The sequence below is a fragment of the Pediculus humanus genome, genomic scaffold, assembly GCF_000006295.1.
Source record: "Pediculus humanus corporis 1103172107866 genomic scaffold, whole genome shotgun sequence".
Classification (NCBI taxonomy): domain Eukaryota; kingdom Metazoa; phylum Arthropoda; class Insecta; order Psocodea; family Pediculidae; genus Pediculus; species Pediculus humanus.
Window position 1 is genome coordinate 582064 of NW_002987445.1, and position 7066 is coordinate 589129.

A 7066-nucleotide genomic window follows, 5' to 3' on the forward strand; every position below is an offset into this window, starting at 1 on the left:
GTAACGAATCGCAACGATACATACATATTTTAATTTTTATTAATAATAATAATACAAAAAAAAAATAATAATAATAAAAACGAACGTAAAATTCGGAGAATTTGTAGCCCTTTAAAAAAAAAAAAAAAAATTTAATTTTTTTGTAATAATATCGAATAAAACTATTTTAAAAAATAATATATAAAAGATCACGTGTTTTGTTATTATTATTATTATCATTATCATTATTATTGTTATTATTATCATTATTATTATTATTATTTTTTATATGAATCTAACGAAGAAGGAAAATATTTCGTTTAAATAAAAATTTATGTTTGAGACGTTTGTAAAACAAAGAAAAAAAGGAAGGGGTGATGAGAATAATTTTTTTTTTGTGTGTCAATTCTTTCTTTGAAGAGTAACAAAAAAAAAGGAAAAAAGGAAAAAAGGAAAAATTTTCTATCTAGGAAAGAATAACAAAATAAAAAAGAATAAAGATGAGAATTAGAGAAAAAGAAATTTAAAGTATGACTACCGTCTAAGAATTTTTTTTTTTCTACCGAACTCGAATAATTTAAAGTTTTTCTTTCTTCTTTTTCTATCTATTCATTTATTTTACCTGAAATAAAAGGGGAAAAAAAATAAAAGGAAACAACCTGGAAAAATTCTTCTCAATAAAAGAATCGTTTTTCCTTCCAAATGTTTTTCTTTTATTTCTTTCTCTCTCTCTCACTCTCTCGTATTCTTAATCATTTAAATTTTTTTTTCGTTTTTTCACATCCGCCATTTTTATTTTTATTTAAAATGGCTTCGAGGGTAAAAAAAAAATATCGTTTTAATTTCTTTAAACTTTTTTTTTTCTTATTATTATACAAACAAACAAACAAACGAAATAAGTACTCACGTACGTAAATTTTTTTTTAAAATAAAAATTATTTATTTTTAACTCCTGAAGGCAGGAGTAATAAAAAAAAGAAAATTCGAATAATAATTTATATATATACGCCATTTTTATTTTTATTTTTGTCGTCTTCCACGTTTTTTTTTTCTTTCCCTCCAAATTTTATTTATTTATTTTTATTTCATTTAACTTTTGTGTATACCAATTACTGTCAGTTAAATGTCTAAAATAAAATAATAAAAAAAAGTCCTTGAATCCGTCAGCAAGGTCTTTTTAACTGAAATGCAGAAGAAATAAGTTGACAACAAATAGTACATGCCAATGGAAAATTCTTATAAACCCTCTGACAGTTTTTTTCCTTTTTTTTTATATGTTTCTGTCGTTTTCTTCTCCTTTCCCCCCTCCCCGACGACAGAAATTTTATTTATTTATATATGTATTCTGTCATATGTTTTTTTTTATGTCGGTTTGTTTTTGTTAATCGATTATTTCATTCATTTCAAAATTTAAATTCGTTAAATAGGTAGTAGATGGGGGAAAATATTTTTCCCTATCGGGAAATGCGGTTGTTACGTCACTGATATACGTTTACCTTTTTTTTATTAAATTTTCCGATTCGACATATCGTTTATTTGTTAACGATTTAAATATTAGAAATTAGATTTTTTTTTTTTAAATATTGATTATGAAAATTGAAGAGAAAATTCATCTACGCAAACTCTTTAAAAATTAAATTAATACCGATTTTATTTTCCACGAAAATATTCGCGTAGGAAAATTTTTTTTTTCGAGGAATTTCTTAAATAATCGAAAACGATTTCGAATTTAAAAAATAAATATTTTAATTAATTTATATTTTTTTCCCCTCGAATTCGAATTTAATAAATTATATTAATTTTAGTGCGAAAAAAAAAAACGCAACGGAAAACTATACTTTGGAATGAATGTACTGATTTTTATCTTTCCCTCCCCCTCCCTCCTTTGCTTTTTCCTTCCTGGAAACGAAACGAAATTTATTACGGCCATTTTGTTTTATTATTTATATTATTATTTGAGCAAGAGAAAATTTTTAAATGTATTTTAATAATAATAATAATAATAATAATAATACGATTTATATTCGTGAATCATTCGGATGTCGATAATAATAAAATGTCGCGTTTTTGTTGTTGTTGGTGCGTATGAACTCTTCTTTCGTCTCTCTCTCTCTCTGATTTCCGCTTTCATATTTTATAAAAATAAATATTAATAATAATAATATAAATAATAATTATTATATTAATAAAAGCAATAGAAAGAAAAAATTTTAAAATAAAAATATTTGAATAATATTAAAAAGTGCGTTACTTTAAATGGATAAGTCAATCGAAAGCGCGTTTCTTTAAAACTATAAATATTTCAAAATTGCGTTTCTTTAAAAGAAAAAGAAAAAAAATTTTTGCTCATAAATCAAAAAATATTTAAATTTGTAATATTTCACACCGTTGTGATTGATGAGTTTTTCTTTCGAAAAGAAAAGAAAAGAAAAAGGGAAAAAAGGGTTTCGAACTGTATTGTGATTTTATTTAAAATCTCATTCTCCGCCATTCACACTCCCGAAAAAAACAATGAATAAAAAATAAAATAAAATAATTTTAAATCGATGAAAACTCTTATTAAATAAAGTTGAAAGGTATTGAAAAATTTAAAGCGTTCATAATTTATTCAGACTTTTATTTATCTGTTTAATGAATGAAAATTAACCGTTACGTAATTAATTTTTTTTTTTTGTTAATTTTCACGTGATTTATTATTAAATAAGTTTTTAAAAAAAATTTTTCTACTGCTAATAAAGTTTATTGCCAAATTAACTTTCGTTATTATTATTTTTTTTTTTTACGAAAGTCCTTAATAATTTTATTTTATTTTTATTTTACCGATCCGCCCGTCGCGCGAGATGATAAAAATTATTATTTAATCATCATCATTTATTAAAAATCAAGTGAATGAACCTCTAAAAAAAAACATGGCGGCATTACGTGACGTGTTAAATAAAATCTTATTTAACGGACAAACGACAGACATTTTCCTTTTCATACATACTACCGCCACACCTTTCTCGCATTCAACGGAAATAAACAAATAAAAAAAAAATCATTTTATTATCATCATTATCATTACAATAATATTAATAAAATTTTATTAAAAATTATTATTAATAATTTGCGAGAGAGAGAGAGAGAGAGAGAGATGGAAAAAAAAAAAGTAATAAAAATCCCCCATAATCGACTCGATTTTATTTGCATACGTAATGAAAATAAACGAAATCGAGAAAATGTTTTGCAATGTTGCCACGCCTAACTTTTATTCAAAGTCATAGAATAAAAAAAAGAATTGTATGAGATTATTCTTCATTTTTAAAATACGTAACGACGTAATATTTAAAAAGAAGAAAATTTTTTTATTTTTTATTTTTTAAAAGAGAAAAAATCTTCCACACAGCTGCCGACAGACGACGTTTATTAAAACGAAAAAAAAAAAAATTAATTAAATTAATAAAATAATTTAAATTAGTGTGTTTAAATTCATTTTATATTTTTATACAAAAAAAAAGAAAAAAAAGTTTAATGATAAATTACACAAAGACGAGAGTTTTCCATTATATTAACGTTAATGATAATGATAATTATAATGATGATAATAGTCACGAAAAAAAAAATTAAAAAAAAAGATTTGTTTACAAAATTATATTTTACGTTAGTTATTGATTTAATAAAGGGTCGATAACAATTTTTAAAAAAACGCGGGAAACGAAAGAGGGGAAAATTTTACGCCCGCAAAAAATTCATTCAAAAAAAAAAAAAAAAATTATTAATAATTTTTTAAAAAATGTATTTACTACGTATGTTTAATTAATAAAGAACTTGAAAAAAATTTTCCCCTTTTTCCACTTTTCTTTTCTTTTCCATTTGTTGACTTTCTTAAATAACAAAAGGAAAAAGAAAAAAAAAGGAAAAACTTAAAAAAACTTAAGTAAAATTAAAAATTCCTTTGTAAGTGTTCAGAAAAGTGTAAAAGTTTTCTTTTTTTTTTTTTTTATTATTAAAAAAACGCGTTATCGTATTTTCCAGGTCACCGGAAAAGCGAATTTTTTTTTTTTTAATTAAGAATTTTTAAAAAAAAAAAAAAAAAAAATTTTTAATCGTTTTATGTTAAACCCCAAAAAAAAAAAATTTTTTTTTTTTGATTGTTTTATAAAAAGGTAAAACAAACAACAAACAACAAAATTCATTTTATTATTTATATATATTTTGTTAATTTTTCACGTGTAAAAGTAATTAATACTAAAAATCGTTTTAAATAATAATAATAATAATAATAATAATAGTAATAGTAGGACGAAATCGTTCCCGTAGGGAAAAAATAAATAATTTTTAATACTTTAAGATTTAACCTCTTCTTCTTCTTTCACACTTTTTTTTTTTTTTAATAACCTTTTATTCCTTTGAGAGTTCAAGAGGTCAAATTTTATTTAATTCGAATAATTTAAAATAAAAATTAATAAAAATTTTTGTTTTCAATTATTTATGCTGTCGAGTATTGTTTTAAAAAAAATCAAAACTTTATTGTTTTTTTTTTTTTTACGCACGCGTTTGTCTCTCCATTTTTTTTTTTTAATTAAAAAAAGGGAAAAAGGAAAAACTTTTATTTAGTGCGTAAAACGAAACTTTTTTAATATAAAAATATTATTTTTGAAAAATAAATTTTTTAAAGTTAATTAATATTAAAATTATACAGAAAAAAAACCAATTTCAGGTTTTTTTTTCAGGAGGCATTTGAATTTAATTATTTTGCGGTCATTTGATTGTAGGTATTAAAAGGGGGGGGGAGAAATGGGAGGAAGGGTTGGTTGGGAGACAATAATAATAATAATAATAAATTATTAAAATAAAATCGTCGTCGTTTTCATAAATTTTTTTTTTAGCATTGATACAAATGTGGTTTTAAAAATAAAATTTTTTCCCGTTAATTATATTTTAATAAGTCAATAATGATAATAATAATAATAATAATAAGTTATGTATTTATTAAATTACGTAGTAAGGAAATTTGTATAAAACGCCGCGTTAAAATTTAAAAAATATAAAATTAAAATCCTACCGGGATTAAATTCGTGAACGCGCGCGTGCGTTTGTTACACGGCGTACAACGCTCGCTCTATATATAAATCTAATAAAAAAACTTTTTTTCTTTTTTTTTAACAAAATAGCAGACGATTCTTTACGGTTGACAATTTTTATAAAAACGAAAGAAAGAATGAGAAAGAGAGAAAGGGAGGGGGGAGAGAGAGAGCTTTTATCTTAACTCTTTTTGAAAGAGGAAAAAAAAAAGAAAAAAATTGTTGTCTATCCATTGACCTAAACATTTTGACAAGTTAAACTTATTCCAAGTGTTTGTGCGTACGTGCGTAGGTGCGTGCGTGCGTGTGTGAGTTTTTATATACATACGATTTCATATGTTTTCCCTTTTGTCGTGTGTGTATTTCTCTCGTGAAAGGTTAAGTATTTTTCAATAAGTTTTTATCACAGTTTTGATAAAAAACATTTTGGCACTTGAATGAAAACATTACAGTCAGTATTATTATTATTATTATTATTATCATTATTTTATACAAAAAAAAGAAAAACTTTTTCTCACGGTTAATTTAAAAAAAAAAAAAAAAGTTTGCGTTCGATAAAAAAAAAAAAAAAAGTTAAAATTTTATTAATTGTGATAACATTCATTGTTTATCAAGTAGATTAAAATTAATTTAATAATAATAATAATAATAATAATAATAATAATAATAATAATAATAATAATAATAATAATAATAGGGGCGAAAACAAAAGAGAAAAAAATTTTGATGACGAAAAAAAAAAAAAGAAAGAAAGGAAAATTTGTTTTTTTTTATAAAACTTTCGCGTTTTTTTTTTTTTTTTGTTATAAAAAATTGGTTTTTGGTTACCACCACCACCATCACTTACCCTTCCCCGCTCTTTCTTCACCCCTCCTTCTCCTCCCCCCCCCCAAAAAAAAAAAGTTCGGTCGTAATAAATATCTCATCAAAAAATTCGACATTTTTTTGTTAAATTTACCGTGATCATCGCCATCGTAACGCCGCGTTTTTTTAATAATTTTCATGCGATTTTTTTCCACTTTACAATTTCAAAACATCATCTCTCTCTCTCTCTCTCTTTAATTCCGAGATTTGACGAATTCAAAAAAAAAAATAAAAATAATAAAAACGCGCGCATTTATTTCGTACGATTACGTACGTACGTCCGCCATAATCGATGACCCGAATACATTAAACCAAACAAAATGTATATAAATTCAAATCCCATTGGCAACTCGTATTTACAAAATAATAATAATAATAATAATAATAATAATAATAATAATGATAATTTTTTTGTACGTATTTTAAATAAAATGTCCATCAACCGAAATTGATTAATGTTTTACTTCCCTTACCGTTTAAACACAAAAAAAAAAAATCTCTCTTCGTGAACCTAAAAATAAAAATTTTTGTAAAATTATCATTATTATTATTTATTTTCTATGGCGTAAGGGATGAAGGGAGGAAGTAGAGAATGGGGGGATTGAGGAGTGAAAACAATTTTAAGATTTTTTTTTTTTTCTGTACTAATGAAACCGTATTTTTATATATATATATATATAATTTTTTTTTTCTTTCTAAACCGGATATAAAAAGTCTTTTTCATTAGATCTAATTCGATTTCTTTCTTTCTTTTTTCTTCTTCACATTTATTTTAATCTTGGGAATTGATAAATTTTTATATAGTATTTTTTTTTTTTAAAGTCAGCCGTGTTGATAAAATGTTTTTTTTTTTTTAAACAATTTATCTTGCATTTTATTTACGCGCGTTTTTACATTGTTCGCGTTACTATAAGGTTCATATCGTATGCTTGTTTTTTTTTTCGAAACGATTTTTAATAACGATTCGAAATTTTATATTGACGACGTCAAATCATTATTATTATTATTATTATTATTATTTGTTTTCATTTCGACTATTTTTTTGTTTAAGAACTTTTTCTTCCACTTTTAGAACGACATCGATTGATGCTTAACTATAAAGTGGCTCACGTAAGATTAACACCTATTAATGTTTAAGTGAAAAAAATATAAAAAAAAGT